Source organism: Perca fluviatilis, chromosome 13, assembly GCF_010015445.1.
Source record: "Perca fluviatilis chromosome 13, GENO_Pfluv_1.0, whole genome shotgun sequence".
NCBI lineage: Eukaryota > Metazoa > Chordata > Actinopteri > Perciformes > Percidae > Perca > Perca fluviatilis.
The window spans coordinates 25,328,929-25,342,826 of record NC_053124.1 but is presented as its reverse complement, the minus strand read 5'-3'; the positions used below and the strand labels follow the sequence as shown (position 1 = coordinate 25,342,826).

Genomic DNA, 13,898 nt, shown 5'->3' with positions numbered 1-13,898 from the left:
TAACGAGCATTATTTAAATTTGAAAACCATGAAAGGTCAAATAGAGTTTATAAATAAATGCACTAATTCAAATGGACTGTAAAGCTTTCACTGAGTCATCCTATATCCGCAGCCCTGTGTTGAAATGAAGCAACTTCGCCAACAAACATATTTTGTCAGCCGGCTCAGCACCCTGAACAACTGACCGCTCACAGGGAAAGTGAAAACAAATACAGATTGATATCATGTAACGTGAGAAAAGACTGCAGGGATGTTTTCTTTTAAATAGAACTACTTTATTTTACAATGAGGCCGAAGCACAGGAATAATATGTGACACCACTGTGACTGGACAGATTTGCATGTAATTTAAATTAGGGCAGAGTGCGAGCAGGGGAGGTGTAAGACAGATATGAGTTAGTGTGAGATGGAGTGACGCAGAAACAGGCCGATATGTTGATTCAGACATGTGGTTCTTTGTCACTGCCGATCTTTGGCTTCATTGTTGAAGAGTTTAGTGGTTTACTGGACTAAACCTGTCAGACACAAACACTAAAATGTAATTTTTCTTGACTCCCCCCAGTACTGTGATGTACTACGTAAACGACCGACTACTGTATGTATGAATGTTGGCTGCTATAGAGCTCAACAGTGTTGTTCCGGAAGTAAAAACCCCATAACTTTTCTCCATAAGGATTTTGAGCGTTAAGAAAAACATGTTTTATTCGTAATGTCATGGAGAAGTAATACACTACCCACAATCCTAAACGTAACAGCGACGTCTCTGATTGGTGGAAATTGCGGTTACCATGGAAATGTTTACAGCACCCGAAAACGGCTAAAGCGAGCTGCTACCATCAAAGTCTATGATCGTTTCTGTACACAGTCTTGTACCTTTTAACTTCTTTGCCATTTTCAAAATGTTCTTTTGCGCCAAATCAAATGTTTTATGGTCACGATTCATCTCGTAGCTTGGTTCCAGTCTTAAAACTCTTTATGTAAACATTTAATGAAATGTCAGTGGAGATATTGAATGATAGTAAAAGAACCAGAAAAAAGACGTTCAAAAAGTGGGCGGTAACTGTTGAGCTCTATAGGCAAGAGTTAAGCTAAATCTGCACAAGAAATGTTCACAGGTACTGGTCATTGTGGAATAATGATCACAAATAGTAGATTAAATTATTGGTTTGGGGAAATAAGCTTATTCACTTCTTTGCTGAGAGTTGGATCTCTCTCATTTTTGTCTTTTAGATATGAAGCTGAAGCCAAGAGACTGTTAGCTTAGCTTAGCATAAAGACTGGAAACAGGGAAACAGCTGGCCTGGCTCACTCCAAAGACGGCTAAATATGTCGACCTGCTCCCAAAATGATGAACTAAGACTTAAAGATTTGATGTTTTAGGTTATTTATCAAACAAAAATAACAAACATTCCCTGGTTCCAGGTTCCAAAATATTAGTATTTGCTACGAGCAATTTGAAGACGTCCCCTTAAAGAAGAAATTGTGTTGTGCGTATTTCAGTATTTAAAAAAAACCAAACCTAAATCATTCAAACTAAACCATTTATCAATTACTCAAAACTAAAATCAACACAATAAAACACAGGACCGCAATGGAAATAAGTTTGTAACTTTCTTGTGTTATCCTCGACAGTTCTGATAAATGTACAATGTCACTGTGTTGGCATTTTGTTATGCATTTATTTCTGTTACTGTCTAATAAATCAATCAATCAATAAAAGAGACCGTAAAAAATAATTGTTGGTTGCAGCCCTAATGACACAAATAAAATAAAATGACTAAGACCCTGATATGGAAGGCAAACCCATATTAATGTGGCAGTTATTACCTTTCGTCTTGTTTAAAATTTTATTGTACTCTGTTTGCAACCGAAGCCAATCCCACCAATGTGTTTTCATAAAACACAACTCTCCCTCTAAAAGCAGATGGTCTAAAAATGCTGTCTCTTACAGATCTGCACCTGTGCTGTGTTTGTCCACCACTTCCCTGCTTCAGCACTATTCAGCCAATTGAACTCTGCGGATGGGAAGGACAAATAGCCGTTGATTAAGGAGACGAGGGATTGAGATTGCTCCATCTGTACAGTAGGTCAGTCTGCGAACAGCCTCGGCTCAACCAGATTAGCTGCAGGTGTGTGTGTGTTTGTGTGTGTTTGTTTGTGTGTGTGTGTTCAGATGTTTCACTGTAAATGTCAAGAATGCTGGTTCCCATTAAAATCGAATCTAATACAAGAACTGTCTTTCTGTAGAGCCGTAGGAAAAAAAGAGTCTGTTTGAGGGTCACCCAATAGGTCAGGGTAGATTTAAAGAGATGCTCTCTGGAGATGGAAGAGCTTATCATCCACTGACCTATAAATAGAAACAAGCTGAGCCACGTTAGTCGTCTTAAGAACCGTGAGATCCTAAATGTGAAATGTTGAGTCACACTTGACGGACAGAGGTGCAGCATGTCCCCAGCTCTGCAAGAAGGTTTATAATAAGCAAAGACAAAATCTCCCATTAATATGAAGTGAAGGGAACCGTTTGGAACATTTGCAAATAAGCTGCTGTTTATGCAAGTAAGTTAGGGAAACAAGAAATTGGCCAAATAATTTAAAGCAAACTGAATGTTTTTAACTAAAAGCTTAATTTTTTTTTTGTTTGTTTTGTTTTTTTGGTCTTCTCTCTCTCCTTTCTAAAAGGTGTCTGTTTCCATGAGCAGAATAAAACAATAGTGAAATTAAGAAATAATGAGTAGTAGATACGTCAGACTTTGTTGGCAATCTATACGTGGTATTGTGTGAGAAACGTGTGCTGGTAATTTCACAGGGTTAAAAGGAGACGCTACCAGCACACATTAAACGCAGTATGTTTCCTCACGCCTCTTTCGGCCATCAACGCTGCTTCACACACAAACCGTCACAGCCACTTGAGAGCTCCTCGCTAGAAGGAGTCGGACAAGATAAGTGCATTCACAAGTCTATAACTTCACAACTCTGTGTTTAGGGTACAAAGATGTGCGTTGGTAAAAGCACAGTGAGGTCAGAGTTATAAACTTCAAACAAAAAGTAAGGAAATTTGTGTTTGGTGGATTATTTCTCTGTGGTAACAATGCTTTTTGGCAATAAATCTTATACCGTTGGAAAGCCTGTTTAGTTCCCTTTCAGAGAAATAATCCATCAAACACAAATTTCCTTACTTTTTGTTTTAAGTTTAGTTCAGAAACTGACCCACTTTACACCCCACAAATAAGTGACACTCAATATTCTGAAAGACGAGAGGAAGGGAAGTTTAGGCCGACTGTTTCACTGCACTATTGAAAGTGTGATGGCTCCATTTCTGTCAGAAATGAGGACACTGCGCTTTGCTTGGATTATAGTAGGGCATCTGGCCAGTCTTTTAATATATTAAAATAGCCCGCTCATTCACACTTGCATGAAATTCTCAGAAGTCCCCTGCCTTTTTTTTTTTTTTTACATGTCAGGAAAGCACATTACATCACACTAAAAGGTCAGGTCATTAATGTCACCACTTTCTCTTACACTGGTTTATAATGTTTCTGCTAGAAATGTCATAATCTGCCAATGCCTTGATGATAGCTCATTGTATAAGTGTTTCTGTATGTGTGTGTGTCTGTGCAATCATGCATCTATAACTCAGTGTGTGTGCACATGTGCATATCAGTGAGCTTAAATGAGTTTAAATGGCTATCATAAATGCTTTGTGCTGGGAAAGTTACACAATACATCTTGTGGTCTTACCTAACTTTTGCATTACTGGGGAGGATTACAGGGGTGCGGTGGGATACTGGGAATGATGTGAATGTGAGTGTGGGTCGCATACCGCACATATTTAATCAGTAAATAAAGGCTGTTCACAGAATCTGAAGGATTACTTAATTTCCTCCATGTATAGGGAATGGCAGTTAAACTACATGCTAAAGAATGGTTGCTATGTTATACTACAGCCATTCTAGTTAGGCACAGCGGTGCTTTGAGCTAAATGCTACCATCGGCGGGCTAGCATGCTCTCAGCAACGACACTAATATATGCTGATGTTTAGGAGGTATAATTACTAATGTTCACCATCTTAATTTAGCATGGTAGCATGGTCACCTTTTGCCAATTAGCACTAAACACAAAGGACAGCTGAGGTTAAGAATTGCTTTTGCAGCAATTTTTTCATAAACCAAAGTGTAGTTATTACGAATCATCCTCTGTGAACACGAAATTCTGAAACTAATTTCAACGACTGACAGACCGACATGCCACTAGCGTGGCTAAAAAATGCAAACAAAGGCGAAGAATCTGCATCAGCCTGACAGTGTGATATTTCACTTACTTTACCTTGTGCAGAAGTAGTAACTGTAGTCGATCATTACATAGAAACGGCTTTAAAAGGTCTGTCGAGGCAGAACTCAAAAAAGCAACAACATTGTGGAAGGAAGCCGAGAAGACCGCCCAACACCGAACCAGCTGGAGGAAGTTCATGAATTACCTATGCTCCCCAAAGAGCAAAAAGGGTTTAAGTCAAGTCGGCCATTACAGGGGAGCAAAAATATACAAGTGTACCTTGAAAAATCCTCTTTTGTTGTTTTTAAAAATGAATTCTTAATTTAAAGATAATTCTGTATCCAAAACATCTAGAAGCATAAACTCTAAAGGTGATTGGCTCTGCTCAAAGATGTCTTGAAAATGTTTTGCCTCTAATCCAAGAGGCTTCATCAGTTCTGTGTCCCAGCTATGTCAGGTAATCTAACAAAAGTTAAATTTCCCTATTTTTGGATGATGAATCAATCCTGCTTCTGGGGGCAAATACTGATATTGTGTGAAATGGTTAGTAGTAATCATTTAAGTCATGTATCAAGCAGAAATGCTAAAGCTGCACTTCTTATTCTTCAGCCTTTAATTTGATGGATGTACAGTACACTCCCAACCTACGGGAAGTAGAAACGATGCTGCGACGCGGCCAGGAAGTCATTGTTGGTCCTTGGAATGTTTGTTTCACAGCTTGAGATGAATGTCAACCAAAGACATTGAAACAGAAGTGTCATCGTGCAGAGCGTTTTAATCCAGATGTACTGTTACATGTCCACTGGGCATTAGATGACATCACTGACGCTAGGCTTCAGAGAGCTGGCGAGAGTTTAGAGGAGGACGATTACATCAGCCTGCAGCAGTGAGTTTAATATTTATGAGCCTGTCTGCCATGACAGAGTTAGGGAGAACAGCTCTGAAGAGGAGATACAAGGAGCAGGTGCAGGCCTGAAGCAGCAAGTGGTAGAATAGTAAGAATCCCTGCACATTTCCCGAAAAACATGTGTGTGTGTGTGTGTGTGTCGTGTATGTGTATGCGTGTGTGTGTGTGTGTGTGTGTGTGTGTGTGTGTGTGTGCGTGTGTGTGGGTGTGTGTGTGTGTGTGCGTGTGTGTGTGTGTACGTGTGTGTGGGTACGTGTGTGTGTGGGTAAGTGTGTGTGTGTACGTGTGTGTGTACGTGTGTGTGGGTATGTGTGTGTGTGTGTGTACGTGTGTGTGTGTGTGTGTGTGTGGGTAAGTGTGTGTGTGTATGCGTGTGTGTGTGGGTGCGTGTGTGTGGGTAAGTGTGTGTGGGTACGTGTGTGTGTGTGTGGGTACGTGTGTGTGTGGGTACGTGTGTGTGGGTACGTGTGTGTACTGTGACGTCCAATGATACAGAGCTAGAGGAAGTAATGAAGTCGGGGCAAGCCCAACTTTATTTTCACTCATTTCACTCGGCATGTTGGGGTTTGAAATTTAGTGTCATGATCCGGGGTTTCAATACCAAAACCAAACGGCTAAACTTCATGTTTAGCCAATCGACCTTCTCCTCTAACTCTGCACGAAAGCAAATAATGTGCCTTTAGAGTAGCTCTGTTTATAAAATAATGTATGGCTAAACCTTATCTACGCTCTGATTAAAGCAGCCTGCATGAACTGATCAAAGATTTGAGAGTACTTCACATTTCGAAAGGCTTACATAAACAAGTGCATAATCTTCTTTTCAAAGGATGTTCGAGAACAGCAACGATTTAAAAAAATCTGGACTTATGAATTAGTCAACTCCGTCATGTTTTTGAAAGTACATAAGTGGAGTCTGTCTTTTTAACTAAGCAAAGACGGTGAATGAATGTGGAGCCCCGCAAACTGACAACATATTAATTATTCTGGGCGAAGAAGAAGAAGACTCCTGTTCCTGAAATTTGGATTTTGAATACGTGTGGTCCTCCATGTTTCCTTCTTCAAACTTGCCGGGGCCGGGAAGCTACGATACCCATTAGCAGCATTAGCAGCACCTGTGAGTTTATCATGTGACAGCGAAAACGCGAAAGGCGGAGCAGTATGTCCTGTATGTCCCTTACCGGCTAACGTATTTCAAGATGGCGCATGAATATGGAGCGTCTACCCCCAGTTCATGCGAATGCAAATGTAAAATTTCAAGCCAAAAGGAATACTTGGAATTGATGGTGGAGGTAAATATTCATAAAAAGGACAAGTTTGTGAACGGGAAACACAGATTTTGATAATGAACACCTAAACATGTTACACACTGGACCTTTAAGCTAACTAAGTGGTCCAACTCCGTAGATTTGTCTTGCTGTCTGCAGCCGAAGTGAGAATATTTTGAGTAGTGTGGTTTGACATGTGCTGCTGTGATCACTGTGAGCCTCCATTTTATCAAATATTTGACCAGTTATATAATATAACCAGAAGGGCTGCCAACATACATACAACTTTCATTCCTAATGGCAACTAGGCCTGGGTATCGTTCAGAAATATTCGATACCAATACCGTGACTTCAATACCAGTTTTCTGACAGATTCACCTGAGGAAGGTCTGTGTGACCGAAACGTGAAATAAAGTATTTGCACGCGTAATGGACAGTGTGCGAGACTTCTTCAACAAATACCAATTTTATAAAATCAATTTTAACAAAAAGAAATTACAACATCACACAGCATGGCACAGTAAGTATTTTTATTTGTTTTTCAGCTCCTACTATGTGAGCCCTGTCTGTAACGTAGAGTGTTTCCTGCATACCTGTACTACACGTAGCGTTAGACAGCCAATCACCAGCATCATTAGATCTTGGTAGCAGCATGCTGCATGCTTATTGGCTCACTGGCACTGATAAGATTGACTTCTTAGGTATTGAAATTTGGTATTGAATGGCAAGGCATTTTTCGATACTCGATACTAAGGTGGCAATTTGGTCAGTGCCTAAAATGTATCGAATTCCGTACCCAGCCTTAAAGCTATTGTCTGTAGTTTCTGTCTCCCCCAAGTAGTGACAGCAAAACTGTCGGCGCATCCACATGATACAACCATACGTGATCGCGCCCCCACCCCTCCTCCATGCAGTTGCTAGTAGCCAAGGCGGACACGGAGGATTAAAAAAACAAAACATGATGGACTCTTCAGAAGAGGTAGTTATCTTCACTTGAGCTTCTGCGTGGGAAAGCCACCGGACGCCACAATCTTCTGAACATAGTCATACTGAGAAATGCAGCGAGAGATGTGTGGAGCTGGTAGTCTTAATTAGCTTTGTAGAAACTCATTTGGCAATGGCTTGAATGTAACGGACGTTTATTAATATCAAAAAGTTGCGCACTAGAGCTTTAATGGGAACATGAGTTTTTTTATTTTCTGCCTTCTACTGTAGGCTGGTTTTGAGAGGAGGTTAGGGTCTTTCAGGACATATAATATATGTATTTGTGTTCAAATGTGAAGTAAGTTAAATAAAAAGAAAGATGCTTAAAGACATTCAGCACTTGAACTGCATGGGCTTTCATTTCTTGGCCTATTTTTGGATATGAGAAGTGATAGAGCGTGGGAAAGGTTGCTGACCACTGACTTCAACAATAATCGTACTGACAAGTTGATCAGTGCAACAAATCATGTTTATTTGTCACATGCACAATCATACACAGTGCAACGTGTAGTAAAAATTATTTTGTGCCTCGCTGCAGAAAGCAACTAACAAATAGAAAGAATAGAATACTAAAGAATAAAATATTTTACAAAATAATAATAAAATATCAGAGAAATTAAACATCAAGCTGATGTGCTGCTGCAACACAGTAAGATAGTTGTAAACTAGTTAACGTTGTCGTCGAAAACAGCGACCATAAGTTAAAAGACAAAACCAGGAGGTAAATCTAGTATATACTGTACTGCATAATGCTGCTGAATAATCTCTTGTAATAGTAGCTAAATCGACTTTCTATCTTCATAACATCATCTAATCAATACATCTTGGACTACAGAGAGTGTGTGTGTAAATTAAAACTGACATAGTTTGACAACAATGCGTTCAGATACACCAGGTGAAGCACTCTTTCATTATTCACGAGGGGAAAACTGCTTCGCAGCCTGGATCTGACTGACACTGACCGGATCGATGACCTCCTCCTCTCCTGCTATCGTTTGTCTTCTGAGCGTACGTGAAACCACACGACTCGTCTCATGTGGGGCTACAAAGAGATGTGCGTCCACATTACTGATCCACAGTTGAGATGATGGGGTGGGTTGCGCATTCTTGCTGCTAATAAAGGGAAAAGGGCTGCAGAGTGGGCCTTTTGTTTACCATCTATCATCATTTCAATCCCATGACAGGATGTAAAGGCCTCCTGGGTAAAGTCATCCTGGATACATCACAAGAAATGCACACTGCTCGTTTTTAAAATACGCGTCACAGGTCGAGAAGACACCCAAAGGGGAAAAACAACTCCGTTATTCAGGAAATATTCAGGCAGTTGCAAGCAGTCATGACTTTTCAGGGATATCAGTGATGTGAGTGTTGAAATAACAAGCGACTGCAGCTGCTTTTTATGTAGTATCAACAAGCGCCAGGTAAACCAGCTGTGGTATGCAAAACAGCTGCAGATAGAACAGATAGAGCGTCACTCGCTCTGGATTCTCAGTAGCAGGAAGATTCATTTGAATATATATTTAAAACCTACAGCGTGGTCTCGTTCAGGTACTGGCTGAACAGGAAAGGCTGTGAGAGTCTTGACATATGTACATACTTCACATTTCTGTTGTGTACACATTAAAGGTATAATTGGTTACTTTAAACGCATTAAAATGCCTAAAAATGACCTATGTTATATGTTTTGCTGTGTGAGTTGTGTCCGTACAATATCCCAAATGTTTCCAACAAAGTTCAAACCCAGAAAAATCTGTCATTTTAATCAAGGACCACGCTTTTTGATCTTAAATTTTCTTTTCTTCCCTCCCTTCCTTTTTTTATTATAATATGAGTATTAAATGCGTTAAATCAAATACTGCGATATTTATCGGTTTTAATAATACCAAAATATTTTAAACTACTTATTTTAAACCCAAAATTCAAAAAAAAAAAAATTTTTTTTTTTATCTTCTTGAAAGAGTCCATCATGTCTCCTCCGTGTCCTCCTTGGCTACTAGCAACTGTGTGGAGGGAGGTGTGGGGGTTGGTGCGTAATCATGGAAGGCTTATATCATGTGGATGCACCAACAGTTTTGTTGTCATTACTTAGAATTCCTCTTGGGGGGGGGGGCTGAAACTACGCACTATAGCTTTAAGAGAATTTGCTTTATTGCTTGTTGCTGATTCAACCAAAGTGTCAAAGCAGTGTTTGTTGGCAATGACAGTTATACTGTAAACACTTAATGAAACTGCTACAACGACCGGTCGTATTCAGTTAATCATTCATGCGTGGATGGTTTGAGCTCTTTGTTGTGCTGTTAGCTGTCTCATGTTTCTTTAAAAACCTGAATATCAAAATCCTCTTTTGTAGCTGACGAAGGTTGTTTAATCAGTGGTCAACCAGAGGTTTTAAATCCTTCAACACGATACATTTACATTACATTGTGTAGCTCTAGTATTTTAATTCTTCTTACATTTAGGAGTTACACTGGCATTCAGTGAGCAAGTATGTTAACAAAAGGGATTGTTAAGCCAGAACAAAGAAGCTTTGTGAGCACAGAACTGGGATCATAATCACCAGAGGAATCTAACCAGTGGTGGAGGAAGTATTCAGATCCTTTTACTTAAGTTAAAGTACTGACACAACAGTGGAAAAATACTCCATTACAATGAGTTCATGTATAAGTAAAAGTACTTGTGACTGATATGTTATTATATATGACATCATTAGATTGTTAATACTGATGTATAGATGTGTAAGGAGCGGTTGAGGTATGTTTTATATATCACTAATTTATATACTGTTGGGTAGTTTAGTTCAGTGGTTCCCAACCTAGACATCGGGCCCTTCCAAAGGGTCACAAGAGAAATCTGAGGGGTCGTAAGATTAATAATGGGAGAGGAAAGAAGAAAAAATAAAGTTCTGTTAAATAAATTTGTTTTCTATGTTTTGGGCTTTTTTCTCCAATCGTTGCTTTTTGTAAAATTATGGAAAATGTTACCTCTTTGAGTTTTAAACTGGACCTGAAAAGAACTCATAGACATCTGAAATGTGACAAGACCCCAACTGGACATGTTTTTTTTAAAGGGGCCAGATGCCAAAAAGGTTGAAACACTGGTTTAATCTTTAACAATGTGTTGTATTTTATAAGCTTATATGTTTTTATGTGAAATCTTAATCTGAAATAAATGAACTATATTAGCTGTATTAGATGTATGAAGTAACATAAAACAGATATACACAAGTTTTGCAACCCAGGGGGGCACAGTATATATAACAAACAGATGTGTGAGCCATGGATTAATAATGCTGTAATGTGAAGCGTCTTTCCAGAACACAGCTGTGGAGGGGAAAAGGAGCAAGGCTGATCCCTTTTTTATATTTGTTGGCCATTCATGAAGGGCTGTAAAGTCGTGTGATAAATCTGTAAAATCTGTAATCAGCACTACTTCCTTTCTTCAACATCCCTTGAGTTATGTTTCCAAATCATCAATCAGTTTAGTTTAATGCCTCCTGCACACTCCGCGTTTACTATTAACTGCTGATTGGAGTCAGAAACGAGAACACGCTGTCTCAGTGGAGGAAATGTGGCTGATGCTGAGCTCAGTAAAGTTTCAGCTACAGTCATAGAGATGCTTACATAACCGTGAGAAACTGTTTTGTTAGAGAACTTACCATATGCACACGCAAAAAAAACGGCTTTTTAATTTGCTGATGCTATGAACAGCTGTGGAGGAAAAAGGAGATATTACTCATTGAATAATGTAAAAGTGTAACTTAACCATTAACTTGCCTTGATAAAGGAAAACTAAAATAATCACTCATGATATAATGTTTTCTTAGAGAAGTGGAGACAAAATAATGCGACAATCCAAGTTGGAAATGATTACCTAATACTACAAATTTAAGTAGTTGTACAACGAAACAGATTGATGATGCGTTCATGCAATCATCTTAACCCATTAATCCGGACTTTGTCTGAGTCTGCTGATTACTTTATTTTACTTAATTTGCCCCTCCGTCTCCTGTTAAGGTCACTCTTCATCTGCCCCAAAGACCACTGACGTCACTCAGCTTGATAACCGGTCTTTCTCTTAAACCACATGACCAGCAGCAGAGAAACACAAATCCTTGAAAGACGAAAGCTCTTTAGTTTCTCTGAGTGGATGCATGGCTGCCTGCACACTCGACCTCAGTTATACATTGGCCCGAGGAGTCGCAGTCAATGAATGCGATGGCTTTTACTTCTGCATAACCTCCAGTGTTTTCCTGTTCTTCTTTGTGTCCTTTCATTCTTTTCCTTCCTTTCTGACTCTGCATGCAGAGGAAGGATCGTGATGGGGTTGCATAAGAAGCAAGTTTCTTTTCTCTAAACCAAACTACGCCGGTCTGTAACTGGGTTAATGCTGCTGCAGTTTGACTGAGTACAATATCATACAGCTGATAAGAAGATATAGATAGACAGACAGACAGACAGACAGGAAGCCCATCCCAGATCTGATTTCAGAAGTTGTCCACAACAGCTTTTAATGTAGATTTTTTTTGGGGTTATTACATACAGACCTATTTATTTATTGAATTACCAAAAGACATGCTATATCATGATACATACCGTTATTGAGACGTGAGATGAACTATATCGGGATAGATTTTGGCCATAGTCCCACTGTAGTTGAAAAACAGAAAATCAACTGTCATTTATTAAGTAAAATTGTCATTTTAAATTCCAACCTGTCAAACATAAAGATTTGCTGTTTTTGTATGTTTTGTATGTTAATTGAATATCTTTGGGTTGCATTTGTAATCTTTCATTCTGTTAATTTTCCATGCAACCTGCACTTCTTCATATTAATCCTCAACATGGTGCATGGATCTACAGCAACTGGTTTCACTGTTGTTGTTTTTTACATTTTATAGAAAGATTAATTGATAACAAACAAAAAATAGTCGACACATAAATCAATAATGAAAAGAAGAGTTAGTTGCATCCCTAAACAATTAAATAATAAGAATAAGTATTCTCTTTTTGTCATATTTTTTGTTATGTCCACGATTTGTGCATGATTTAATAACGCTCACGAAGGTCAGTTGATCAGAGTGCCTGCTGCTGCTCTAATTGGACGTTAGCTCAAAGCACTGGTGTGGGTTGAGGCACATATTGACAGCCTATAATTGACCCACTGTGATGCTGGACAATGTGGGTTTCTTTCTCTGTGTGATATGAAGGTCAGTCAGAAAATGGAAAATAACAGTAATAAGCTAAATTGAAACCAGCATCAGAATACAGTGAATACACAGAGTAATTATGTAGTATTTTACATCTTGTTAAAAGTGTGATATTGTTATGGATGAAATCTTAAATACTGTGATTTGCTCTTTATAAAATCCAGCCTCAGTCGTCTCAGCGAATCGCTCTCCCCGTCTTAATCCCACAGGCGGCCTTTAAATGGAGGTTTTTATCAGCAGATTACAGCCTAAGACTCTGCTGCATGATGCTGGACTTTGAGTTGATTTAGTGCATTTTTCTGAACTCAATTTGTTTTCTTTTACAGACGTCATTAAACACCAGATGGAAAACTGAAATAATAAATTCCCAAGCCACCAAGGTCAGGTACAGATTATATTGCTCGGACTCTCCACCTGCAGACCTTATATCATGCAGGTAGCAAAGATCAGACCAGATACTGGTCTAATGATGCCTGTTTCACAAAGTGTCTGCGATCAGTCGCGTTGCTCTGATTGGACGATCCACTGCAGATCAGTTGCAGAAAGTTAAGATGGCATTTTTATTATTTATGTAGATTGTGTAATCCTGGCTCGTATCCCAAACTGTGCAAGTCTTCTCATTCCTAAACATGCTTGGTGTTTTGCATCTTTGTAATTATTCATTTTATAGTTATATAAAAGTCATGTGCAATATTCAGTTTTTACTGGTTTTATCCATTGTATCACTTTCATTCAAATCCCAACTGTTTCCTGTCCTGGCTCCACAAGGGTGGAACGAGCTCCCCACTGACATCATCAGAAACCCTGCACATCTTCCGTTGCAGACTGAAAACTCAGCTGTTCAGGCTGCATCTTTGCTACTGAAAACCTAAGAAAAAAGAAATAAAAATCTTGTTTCTGAAATGTAGCACCTGAAGCAGTTTTTTGTAGTTTTACTGGCATGATTCTTGCAATTTGTGGGCGATATCTTCATGGTTGGAGGCACATATTGAAAGTCACTTTGGATAAAAGCATCAGCTACTATATCTAAAATAATATACTGTTATTAGTTGATGTGATATTTTTTACTGTTGAATGCATGACCTTAAAAATGTATTTTAATTCTTCCTGGAGATGAATGCTCTGTGATACTGAGTCTAAGAAATGTTTCCCCAATGGGACAATACATTATATTTTATAGAGGTTATGCAGTACAGACCAAATTAATCTTCCAGTTTCCACCCATCTGTTGACAAAAAAAATCATTTCCATTGTTTGAATTGGGCCA

The 13,898-nt window shown here is 38.9% G+C and overlaps 1 long non-coding RNA gene across 1 annotated transcript in view; it reads left to right on the top strand.

The window, feature by feature from the left end:
- The window catches only part of LOC120570759, a 52,040-nt gene that overhangs the window by 7,103 nt on the left and 31,039 nt on the right, over positions 1-13,898 (top strand). The window contains exon 2 of the long non-coding RNA XR_005641115.1: positions 1,951-2,086. This is a non-coding gene — a long non-coding RNA (uncharacterized LOC120570759). The remainder of the gene's footprint in view (positions 1-1,950; positions 2,087-13,898) is intronic.